Source organism: Cupressus sempervirens, chromosome 9, assembly GCF_028749045.1.
Source record: "Cupressus sempervirens isolate cs-2001-9-10 chromosome 9, ASM2874904v1, whole genome shotgun sequence".
In the NCBI taxonomy this organism is placed as follows: domain Eukaryota; kingdom Viridiplantae; phylum Streptophyta; class Pinopsida; order Cupressales; family Cupressaceae; genus Cupressus; species Cupressus sempervirens.
Window position 1 is genome coordinate 778,006,502 of NC_143126.1, and position 13,557 is coordinate 778,020,058.

Genomic DNA, 13,557 nt, shown 5'->3' on the forward strand with positions numbered 1-13,557 from the left:
TGTTGTAATATTAGCATTGAATCGAGGACTAAGAAAATATGAAAGATGAAACTTCGCAAATTCAAGAACTAGGATGTATTGGAAACTAGGGAGGGACAAACCGAGAAAAAGTAAAAATTTGGGTATAAATTGGACTACAAATACCTAAAATTTCAGCTAAAAAACCCCATTACTCTTTCTTAATTCTGAATCTTGTGTTTTATTTCTCTGATGTTCCAGGTTTGTCTTTGCTGATAGATAGGACACTGTATGATGGTGGAAGTTCTCGTTTTGTTTGGTTCATAAATTCTATATTGCTGTTAAGTTTCGTCTTTGCGGCAATTCTTCATAATTTACAGTTTTTTGTCCTTTTTGGAGAATCATATAGTTCAAATAATTAAACCTGGGTTCTGTTATTTGTGCTACATTCGGAAACAATTTATGAGTGTTTTGAATTCTGGTACCAAGTTGTCAGCGGTTGCCACCAGTTCCTTCTTACATCCTCATATATGAATGAAAACAATTTACCAGCTAGGTGAAGATAGCCAGAAGTAAATTGGGCTCTAATAGTGGTTCACTTGGTTTTAGTCATTGAATATACCAGTAGTGAATCATTTATATACCGATAATGGGTCTTTTTTTTTTTTTGGCTTTTTCTGTCCTTTTAAATCCATGATTGGCTCATTTGTGCACCACTATTGGACATTTTGTGAACCAATATTAGTGATTGAATGAATAATTATTGGTGCAAACACTTATTTTGGACCACTTTTTAATCCCTTTTGTGCATAACATCTCTTACAGAGTGCATTGTTATTAGTGAGAAGCTGACGCTTTAGCTTTAAACAATTAAGTCACATTTGGGGATGACAAAAAAATAGAGAAATTTAGACATCGTTTGGTACCTCAATTGGGCACATGAAGTTAGCTAAAGCCACTACTGGGTCTCTCCCCCTAGTTTTTGTTAAATAATCTGCCACTTGGCAACTAGACCCAAGTTTCTAAAAGCATCACAAAAATGGATTGATCATCTAGCATTCATGTAAGAGAATCAAGCTCCAAACATGGCATGCATACTCAAATCTATTTATGAATTTATCCAGGAAAATGAGTCACACGATAAAAACATACAGGTGTTGAGTAATTTAAATGATTGGGAAGGGTTTAAAGCTAAACTGCTTTTGATTGAGCTAATCAATGGTTTTTAAAAGTACTAAGAATCTTGAAAGATAAAATATTTTTAGTGGTTAAAAGTGCAATTTTCTTTGGTCGGTAATACGAGTACTTTTATTCAACTTAAAAGGGAATAGTACATATAAATCATCAAAAGTGGGCATTACATCCCATGACATTAACTATCTAAAATTACAACCTATATCATTATCCTTTTACATTGTTAGTGTAAATAATAACTATTTACAATTTACTTAAGTTTACTTAGGATAAATGCATTATTTTATTATTTATTAATTTTTTTTTTTTTGAAAAAAAATCAATGATTGTATGATCTGATATCCAAAGATTTAGACATCATTTCATTATCATATTGTTATTATGATCATACATCATTTGGTCTATATTGTGCTTTGTTCTTGAGCTTTTTGATCTTGGCATCATTGTGCCTTAAGGCAAATTCTTACATGGTATCAGAGTCATATGAGCGTCATTTCATAGCCATTGGAGACCATTTTTACATCATCTCTCTGAGGTCCACGTTTTAGATCCAGAGTATCTGTAGTCATTGGGAGCATCTAGAGCCAAATTGGACCTCACCATTGTGTCCAGAGCATCGATTAAAAAAAAATTGATTATAAATTTGCCTACCCTAGGCCATAGTCAAAATTGAGACAAATTTCTTTTGCAAACTAGAACCCAAAGGCCCGATTTGCAAAATTGGTATAATCTCTTCATACTTGTGCAATTATTTTCGCATCTGCAATCATATATTGACATCATATTCGGAAGGTCAAAAAACCCCTAAATTGACTTTTGTTTCATCAAAATCAGACATCTAAAGTGAAATCTAGAGTCAATTGATTTTTGGAGGTGCGAGACGACGATTTAGGAAAAATAATCATAGAGGTGATTTTTAAATAGCGATATCTACCCCACACAAACTCCTTTTTTTCAAGCAATTCTTTTTTGTTTTGGGGTAAAATTTCGTGATCTACACATTGGTGCAGGTTGTTTGAGATTTCTGTTCTTGAATTTTTTTGCAAATCGCAAATTTCAATTTTTGCAACTTCAAACGCTTAGTTCGGGCTCATTTGGACATATTCAGGTGCTATTTTTTTTTGAGAGTGCATGATTTTTTGTCTACTTTTCAAATCTAGTATCAGTTTGGAGTAATTTTGAGTAGACATAGTACTTTCAGAATTTGGTCTAATTTTGGCCTATTGGCACTTGTAATTAATTAGATCTTTGAGAGGTCTTGTGCCTTATCTTGTTGAGTCTAATATAGCTTCATATTTGTTGTTGTGACTAGCAAAATTAGAAGTCCACTTAGGCCCTAAATTGGCAAGTGGCCTATTGTAATTGCACTAAATATAAAGTGCCAAATCATACAGTAGGGGGGGTTTCTTTGATTTGTTTTTGCATTTGGGAGGTGCATACATTTATTGATCTCATGCAGTCTTGTTTCACATGTCAATTTGGTATAAGACCGAGGTTGACAAAGAGGAACTATCACAAATGGAGTGCTTTAGTCATTGATCATCTACGAGAGCATAAGGAAGTATTTCTTTTTCTATGTTCCAAAGAACTACCCTCTTACACTGATCCGACACCTATTCACATAATTACGTCAGTCATTTTTTCCTCTATCAATGCTTATTGCTTTGATGTCATTGGAAAGCTCACTACCCCTTATGATATTTGGATGGCTCTTTGGAAAGCATATAGAGATCCAACAGTTCCTCCATTTCCAGAGGACATTCTATCTCTAGTCACTCAAGTTATGGTACCTTCAACTCCAGATGAGATTGTACCTCCTGATGTTCGTGTTGCTTCTACTAATCTAGTTCTAGCCACAGATGCTCCCGATTCAGTGCAATAGGAAATACCATGTCTTCCTACTTCAGCTTCATGGGATGACTTCCTTCTAGACAATTGCAATGTTATTTGTGGAGTCTTACATTGAAGATGTGGGAGACATCATTGATGACATCCATCTTCTCTTTGTTGAGGAGACTTCTTCTTCACTTGTTGCGAGAGAACACTTTGACCCTCAACCACTTGATCTTTCCTTTGAGGCTGACATGATTGTGGATACTTCTTTACAGTAGTTGGAGAAGGACTCTTTTATTTTAGAGGAGACATATCCGTCTTTGGAGATTGTATTCCAGTTTCCTCAAACATTATATCTTCTGAGGATTCTTCCTACTAGTTAGGGAGCATTCTTTACTACACCTATGGCACCATTTTTTCCTACAAGGAGGACCATCATTTAACTTTCATGGTACAACTTCTTCAATCATCAAGGAGCTTCTTTCATGGGTGTGCATTCATCATTGAGGGAAGGCTACATTGCTTCTCTTCCCATATCTTCATATCAGGATGCTTCATTGTCTTTGGAGGTTGATTCACTTTCATACATGGACATGCTACCTTGTTTGCCACCTTCTTTTCAACATCCACCAGATTGGTTTGTGGCATCTACATTCATCAAGGACTTGTCAACATATGAGTAGACTTCAGAGGCCGCATCCACACCATACTACATCTGGATCCCTCTTCCATCTTCCTATCCACAGTGGGAAGCATACTTGCACCTATACTTGGTGTATTTTCTTGCTAAAGGGAGAAATTTTGTTTCTTGGCATTGGATTTTCTTTTGTCTTCAAGCACTTATCATAATGAGATCTTTCACTAAGGGGGGGATTTCATGGAGGGATTCTTTATTGTATATGTATGATGTATGTCATAATAGGGGGGTCTTGATTACTCCATCCTATACATGCATATTTCTTTATTGTACTTATCTCTTTTTTTGGGGGAGGGTTTTTCCCATGAGGTGTTCCCTCTTTCTCCATTTTCAAAGAGATTGCATTGCCTTGCATTGAATAGCATTGTATGTAGAGCATTGCATTTGTACATGCGTACCTAACATGGCCTACTAGTCGGGACCCATCATGCATTTTCATTATAGCTTTTGTGAGCTTAAGTGCATTCGCCTAGGTTGCACTTAAGGGGGGGTGTTAGTGTAAATAATTATTATTTACAGTTAAGTTTACTTAAGATAAATGCATTATTTTATTATTTATTAGTTTAAAAAAATCAATTATTGAATGATCTGATATCCAAAGATTCAGACATCAATTCATTCTCATCCATATTGTGCTTTGTTCTTGAGCTTCTTGATCTTGGCGTCATTTTGCCCTAAGAAAAATTCTTACATGGTATCAGAGCTATACCAAATTCTTACATACATATCATAAAAAAGCCTCCCTATACCACCCTTCATTTTTATACACAAGGACTAAAGGCCTATACAAGAATAATTGTACCTATGACATCATCAACAAAAACAGACCCACCATGGTTTGAATTTTCTTGCCTTCACTTTCCTTCTTCATGTTCACCGATTCCAATTCTTGCAAAAATTCATCACCTTTGCTGACGCTTTGCAAGATCAAATCTTCACATTCACCCAACCAACTTGTTCCACAAGAAACCCAAGCCTATTCCATAATTTTTGTGCATCCTACATCGTCTTCCATCTATCCTTACTGCATTCATTGGATTAACCTTCATTCCTCCATCAAAACCCTATCCCTAACAACCTTCAATCAAAACATCACCTACATTCATTATTCTAGTTTTAAAACGACTTATGCTTCATTAGCTATTCTTTTAGCTTTCATTGTCATTAATTTTCAACATTGCCAAAATTTTACTGTGCCATGTCTACCCCTTCAATCTCCTCTAGGAAATTCCACTTTCACCACCATTGATGCTGACAAAGTTTGGTAGATCGCCGTCTACGGGATGCCCTACATTAAAACCACGTAGCCGTTGCCCTTGCCACTCTTGGAAGCTTCCAATCTCATCAACCAATTTCCTCCACTCAACTAGAATTGTTTCCTTGTATGCTTCTCTATCCACACTTGTCCGTCACCACATGAAACAAAACTTTCCAAGCATTTCCCTTCCTCCTCATTCACAAAACACTCACTATAGTCAAAGCCAATCCCCGACCACACCCATTCTAGAATCCCATCTAGACCCACTATCAAATCCTTCGAAAAGAAGGCTTCCATTACCCTCTTCACCTTAGCTTGCAATGTTCCTAGTTCTAAACCCCAAGCCATAACCATCGCCACAATATCTACATTGATTTAATGGTGGGCCGAGTCTTGAAACAAATGCCATACCATTTCTTTCACCGCATCTATGATCTCCTTTGACGGGCAAAAAAGCAACAGTTTCAAGGGATGATCTTTGACTGGGCCAAAAAAGACTTTTTGCCACTTCTTCTTGAGTTTAAAGGTAACGTCCATTACACCAACTTCAATTTCTTTCCAATATTAATTAGCAAAGTTCATTTGCATTGTTAAAAACTTGCCACTTATTTAATCCTTCAAAAGAATGATTTTTTTAACTTCCTAACACACTCCACTGCAAACTATCTTTCATTTATGAGGTGACAGGCCGTCCTTCCATAAAGCTTGCTGCCCGTGTATCAAGACAATCATCCAAATCTACTCATTTGCTCCTTAGGTGATTAAAAAATTATTGTGATTGCTGCCAAACATGACTTATTTTGATGTATTCACCTTTCATTAATTTGCCACCTTTTTGAACCCGCCTTTCTATAAAAGGCAACCTAACTCCTCAACTAAACAATGGTCATAACTGGGTCATCAAAATCAACCTCCCAACGTCTACAAAATTCAAAAAAATATTCCCCTTCTTTGAGATTTAATGTCCATTTTGAAAGCTTGTCTGCTTCCACATTGTCTTCTTGGTATATATGGTTGATCATAAAATTTTCCAAATTCTCTAACTACCTTCTAATAGTCATCACATTATTTTCCAAATGCCATGCCATTATCTGGTTACATCTAATTGATTGTATCACTATTAAAGAGTCACCCTCTAAGTGGAACTTTTGCTCAACAACCTTCTTAACACCTTTTATTGCCATTAAAGTAGCCTGAAACTTTTCAAAATTATTTAATTCTTCCATTAATCTTGCTGGACCCTATAAGCCATAATTACTCCTTCTCGATCACTCACAATAAATCCTGCCCCCGAAGGTCCCAAGTTTACTTTAATCCATCCCTATTCCGGGACTTCTCACCGAGTGCTTCGTCTTGCATTTGCTTTTGCTTTATCTGGTTATCTACAACCTAACATCCTTATCTTTATTCTTGGCCATCTTTTCTGAATCTCTCCATCCTCTTTTGAGAATAAACACTTCTTTAGGTCCATTCTGCAAACCGTTGCACTCAAAACCTCCTCGATAGCATGATCAATTATCCAAACTAACCTCTCTATAGGCTCACTCTTATCCTAAAAAACACATCTATTCCATTCCTTACATATCTCCCATATAACTATTGAAGGGCATATCCTCCATGCATTTCTCAACATATCTCCTTGTCTAATCTGAGGCCAAGAAATTAAAAAATCTTACAAAGTAGCCATCCATGGTCCCTGCCATCCCAGCTTACTTTGGACAAACCTCCAGCAAATTGAAGCAACCACATAGTTTATGATGCAATACAAGGCAAGAGAATCCTTGAGGAGATGTCCTAGCCTCCATCAATTAACCACACAATATAAATAATAACATAGAGATTAAGATCCACAACAATGCCAATTCTCATAATAGAATCATAAGATTTTCATCCAACATGCTTGGGTGCAAGGCGTTCTAGGTTACAACCAAATACAAAGTAATTACAATAGTAATTCTACAAGATGTCGCAAGATCCAAACACCTAGCTAGCCCAAATCTATGATTTGATAGAAGAGCCCAAGAAGAATCTAAACCGGTGCTTGCAATCCCACCAAGAAACCTTCTAGTTCTCCAAGCCACAGTTAGCTACTAGCTCTGCTCAAACTTCGCTCCTCTTAGCTATTCCATCTTCTCCATACTGGATGACAATGATTCAAGACTTCGCAAGACCCTGTACTTTTACCCAACTAAGCCACAAGCCAGCCTAGCAAGTTACAAGTTAAATAAACTGTTATATTAAATACATAATTAAGCCAGAAGTCGGCCTACAAAAGATATTAAATATAAAATGCCTTAGAAGGCTTACAACACCCATTAAATACACCTAAGACAAATAAACAAGACCCAAATAGGTCCATGAAAACTCCCACAACTGTTCCATGTCACGATCACATGCTTCATGCATTATATGCTCCAAGACAATTGATTAAATCTGCAAGAACTTCATTCAACAAGCCCAAATTGCCGAGCATCAACAACCACCAGCCAAGCACTTTCGAGCAAGATAGTAGAGGTTGATCAATGCAGAATAAGAAGAGAAACAATATATGCCGAGAAAATCTTCCCCTTCAGGGATCGAGCCCCTTTAGTGACCGAGCTCCTTGGTCAACACTACACCTGAGACGATTGAGCACCACTCCTACGACTGAGTTCTCCAACTCCATGGTCCAACCACTTCACCATGCAGGATTGCCAACTTCCCCACGATGGTCCTGCCTCAGTTTAGCTACAATTGATCCACAAATTCTTCTCCTTTTTTACACATGGTGCATATAGAAGGGCCATAAAAGCCTAATCTTTTCCTCCTTTTCCCTGTTAAAATCCTACCTTGCACCGCAAGCCAAGTAAACAAACCAACTTTTGGAAAACAATTTTTATGCCAGCATAAATCTCCTACCTCAAATGTGGCCAACCTCCTTTGCGCCAACAATTTATAACCAAATTTGATTGAGTACTCCCTAGAAGACGAAGCACACCATTTAACTTTGTCTTCCCTATCAACTAGACAAAATTTTCTTGAGAAGAACATAGCCTTCAAATAGGCTTCTTGTTGAGCATATAACCCTTTGACTCTCCAATCCTTCCACTTCCATTCTATCCCAAGGGGGCCTTCAACTTCAAACATATAGTCTCAAACTATTACACCCCATCTATCACACAAAATTCTCTTCAAATTCTCACCTTGACACTCCTCTTTAAGCATTGCATAACCATTCCAAGAGTCGTCCCAAAAGGGAGCTTTCCTACCATCCCCTATACTCCATATGACATGATTAGAGGTCACATCTTTGCAGGAGATAATAAAATTCCAGACAGACGACCCTTTAATAGGATTTTAAATTGTGAGAATCCTTTTTGCACCATTTGAATCCAAATATTTGGCTTTTAAGAATTTAGTCCATAACTGATCAAGGCTCCTATAAATTTGCCAAACAAGTTTAGCCCCAAGAGTTAAATTCATCAAATTCCAATCCCTTAACCCTGCACCACCGCACTTCTTTGGGTGACATATTTATCCCAACTTAGCAAAGGCATCTTGTCACTCTCCAAAGATCAATTCTAAAAGAATTTCCTCAATTTTTGTTCAATACCCCAAATAGCATTTTTAGAAATGTTTAAACACATCATTGAAAAAAAAGGTACTGTAGAGACAACCAACTTCAACATCAAAATACGCCTTTCTAAGGTTAACCATCTCCCTTTCCATCCTTCCATCCCTTTCAAACATTTCTCCACTAGACCTTTCCACGGATCAACCTTATTTCTTCCTTGAAACAAACGAATCTCAAGATATTTACTTGGCAAAGTCCCATATCGAATATTCAAGATCCTGTAGATAGCTCTTTGCTTACAATGAGAGGTATTAAAGAAGACAATTTATGATTTTTTCCAATTTATTTTTTAACCTAAAGCCTTACTATATAGATCTAACATTTGTTTCATTAACCTAGCTCCCCATTTTAAAGCTTCCCCTGCTAAGAAAGTGCCATCCATAAATTGTAGATTAGAGACAATTTCCACCCCTTTATCAATCTTCACTCCTTTCCATAGTCCATCCCTTCTTCTTTTACCAATAAGTCTTCCCAGGACCTCTACCAAAATGATGAAGAGAAATAGGGACATAGGGTCCCCTTGTCTTAAATCTTTCCTTGATTCAAAAAAACTTTAAGGACTACCATTAACCAAAACCAAAAAACATGCTGTTGAGATGCAACTCTTAACCCATTTGATCCATCTAGGATCAAACCCAAACTTATCCAAAACCCTTACCAAAAAAGCTCTATCTACTTGATCATAAGCTCGCTTAATGTCTAATTTCACCATCATCTTTTCCAACTTCTTTAACCTAATAGAGTGAATCATTTCTTGAGCAATTATTATCCCTTCATGAATAGACCTTCTTGGGGAGAAGCCACTCTACTTTAAGGATATCAAAAGCCACTATGCTCTAAGGATATCACCACACCAAGAATCCTTTTGACTTGATTAGCAATAACTTTTGAGATAATCTTATTTTTGTATTGCACAATGCAATAGGTCTAAAATATTCAAAATTATTTACCTCATCCTTCTTTGGTACTAGAGCAATGAAAGTGTTATTCAAATCTTTTAACATAAAAACTCCTTTTCTAGATTCCTCCACCACCTCCCATACCTCCTGGGCCAAAAAATATTGAAAGGCTCTAAAGAACCTTGTAGGGAACCCATCTGTACCTGGGCTTTTGTCCCTACCCAACCCTTTCAAAGCTTGAAACATTTTCTCTTTTGAAACTTCAGCATGCAACATCCTATTCTATTCTAAGGTTACTTTTTGTGGGATACATTCAAGACCCTCATTCAAGCCCTCATCATCTACAACCTCGTGTATTCCTTTCCTTTGAAAAAAGGAGAGAACTTCCTCTTTTATCAAATTTTCATCCCTTAACAAAATCCCTTCCATATTTTCAATAGAGAAAATCTTATTATGAGCATGACTTACCTTGACTGAGCTCTGGAAAAAATTTGTATTTTTGTCCCCTTCATTCAACCTAGTTTCTCTAGATTTTTGATGCCAAAAAATTTCTTCCTTAGCTAAAATCTCTTCATATTCTTTACTCAATGCCCTCTCTTCTTGAAAATCCTTGTCCCTCATTCCTTGGAAAATTACCTTATTAATTAAACATTTCAAAGACTCCTCCAAATCCAACTTCTTTTTAAATATATTTTGGAATGACTCCCTTTTCCAAAATTTCATCTGCACTATCAAAAATTGTAATTTCTTAAAGAAAATTAAAAGCTTTATTTCCTTCAAAGGATGGTTCACTATCCCACCACCTTCTCATCGAATATTTAAAACCATTATCCCTAGCCACATAGCCTGAAACTTGAAAGGGCATCTTTCTAGAGATTACTCTTCCTGGATGCTTAGGCCAATGGGAAAATGATCCGAGCCATGAATTGGCAGGATTTTCGCTTCCACCATCCAATTGGCATTTTCCCAATCACCATACACTAATAATCTATCTAGTTTTTCTAGAATGTTGACAAATCCTACTCTTCTGTTAGTCCATGTAAACTCTCCATTTTTGAAAGGAATATCCACTAACCCATTCTCCACAAATATGTTTGTGAAGTCATCATGACTTTCTGACCTCCATCATCTCCTCCCTCTTTTTTCTTTAGGATAGAGGATTGCATTAAAGTCACCTCCTAACACCACCATTTCATTACTTAGAATCTCCAAAACCCTTTTCAAACTTTTCCATGACACCCTTTTCTTCCTATTATGAGAAGGCCCATAAATATTGATAACTTTAAACTTTGTTCCAAGTTACTTTGACTTCACCTTCAACCGTGGCCAATTAAAACTTTGTTGCATAACGATTACTGAAGTAGACTCCTCTTTCCAAAAAACCCCTAAGCCTCCTGAGGCTCCCATAGCTTCCATGCACTCACTATTCCATCTACCAAACCTTTTCTCCAGTCCATCAATATCCTTCAATTTAATATTCATTTCTTGAAATAGTACAACATTTGGTCTCACTTGATCAAGATCCCTCTTGATCAAGAAAATCTTGTCAGGGGCACTGTAGCCCTTGACACTCCACAAAAGGAACTTCATCTCTTTCAGGAAGAGGCTAACCCTCTTCCTCTCTTTTGACTCTCTTCGACCTTAATCTTATTGTTTCTCCTCTCTGACTAAGATAGAGTTCTTTTTTCCTGTATCACAATATTATCTAAGAGCCCTAAAAAATCCTCTACTGACCTTTCCATCTCATCCTCTTCTGGACCATTCTCTCTTGTCACTTCCCAAGATCCTGCTTCAAAAATTAAAGGAACCTTTTAAATTTCTTCTTGGAGAAATTTCTATATCTTTCATCCTAACGTCTTCCAAACTTTCAAAACTGTCATTAAGCATCATATCTCCCTCTAGTTCATCTGAGTAGTAGCATGCCTCCTTATTAGGCTTTTCCATTCCTCGTCTCGAACTCAATTTCCAATCGAGACTAGGTTCCTCATCTCTATCTGGTCGAGGAGACCCAAATTCCATAGTTTCAAAACTCCTCTCTCCCCCTCTTAAAGAAAGTTATTTCACTCTTTTTAACCCTTCCACTTTCCATCAAAACCCTTTTTGAATCTTTGTCCCTTGCACCATCTTCCCTTGAAACCTCCTCCTCTTCAGCTTGAGATTGTATTCCTTCACTTTCTCCTTTATCATTCAAACTATGTCTCATAATCCCCATCCATCCATTATTCAGCATTGATTTCACAACCATATCACATTCTCATTCAACATCCCTCACTAAAATTAATTGACATTCCTTTCCTAATTAATAGAGGAAGCTTTAAACATCATCAATGCTCTATTGAGAAGCTTCTCCACGTCTTTATCTTTTAGCCTTCCTTCCATAAAGAACCCATCTGAATCATGTTCTTTACTTAGACGCACTGCATAGACATGCAACTCCTCCTCTATAAACAAAATTTGTCTCCATTTTCCTCCCGAAGAGAACAACTCCTCCATTTTTGGTAAAGGGTGACAATCATTCCACATTATGCAGATGCGAGGAAACATTTGAAAGGTCACCCTATCCATTATTTTGTTTGAACAAAAGTTCCCAACTTATTACCAATTAATTGAAAACACTCTTGATTCCAATATCCTTGAGGTAAGTTCCTTTGTCCAATCCATATTGAGAAAGACCTGATGGCTTCCAATGCAAAGAGATTCATTGCATTGTTTTGCCATGCTTTTGTTGTTAAATAATTTGGAAAAAAAAAGTTAATTTTTTTTAGTAAGATCAAATATATTGACACGTACACACACATGCGAGCACACACACATATTTACTTATTCCATTACACCATCCACATTTTTTTTCAATGCATCTATAACATGCTCTTTCATAGAAAGTGTCTTGAACTCTTTATTAGCAAGTCTCACAATATTTGCTACTACTATATTTGTTACTTCAATCAAATGTGAGTAGGGGAAGTTACCCAATAATCATTAAAGGGTGCAATAACCATGACCTTTTTGTCATGTTTACCCCCCAATAACTACTATGAAAAAACCAAAAAAAATAAAAACACATGTATTAAAGCCGATCATACATTTACTGCTAGTCAATATCTTTTATCTTTTTTGGTTGGTAATCGGCCCATTTGTGCAACACCATTGGAAAATTCCATTAAAACTATTGGGACATTTGGCCACAAGTACTACCATTTTTGAGTGAATGACTATTAGTTCAAGAACATAGTGGGTATTGGGCGATACTTTTGAAATGCCACTTTTTGACCACTTTGCACGTGACAATATCTATAGAGAGATTTGTGAATATTCAATAGCTAAAACCTTATCTTTAAGCTCTTAATCCACCTACTAAGGTACATCAAAAAAATCAGCGAAATCCAACTTACAATTTAGGAGTTTTACATGTGTGTAGTTAGCCTAGGTAGCTCCTAGGTCATCTCACCTAGTGTATAATAATTTTTTTGTTTCATAATCTTCAAATAAGAAGATCATTCTTCCTTATTAGATATTGGTTTCATTTACATTTTATAAATCCAATTAATTTATCTTTTTGGGAAGTTCATTCTCGTAAGTTTAGTTTTGTATGGGAAAACTAAGATTTACAAGACCATTTTGAAATTCTTCCACGAATAAAATGATGATGATATAGTTACTTTCAAATTTATTTACAATATGAATGTGTATATTTCCATGTTTCTTTTTTGCTCTATAGTTTTTATTGAATACTCCATTGATTTTATTAGAAAAGTTCATTCTATTAAATAAACAGGGGCGCTTGACACTTAAAACTTGACATTTTTCTTGTGATTGTTGTATGCAAGGGTGATAGTGTGGACTTTCCTTCTACAACTATTGTTCAAACTTCTCCTATTATGCAGGATAAGAGTGTGATTCAATCTTCTAATGGTGGACCTTTTGACTCATTTGGTGTTGGAACCAAGGCTGGGGGCATTTTTGTTGCTTCTGTGCTTCCTTGATTTGCATCTTTGGGGTGCAAAGGGTCCTCTCCTGTGAGGGAATTTGCCTCTATTCTAGTGGTATTTTCTTCTCATCTTGCATCTAATGCTTTGGGTGGAATGAATGTGGCATATTTGGTTCC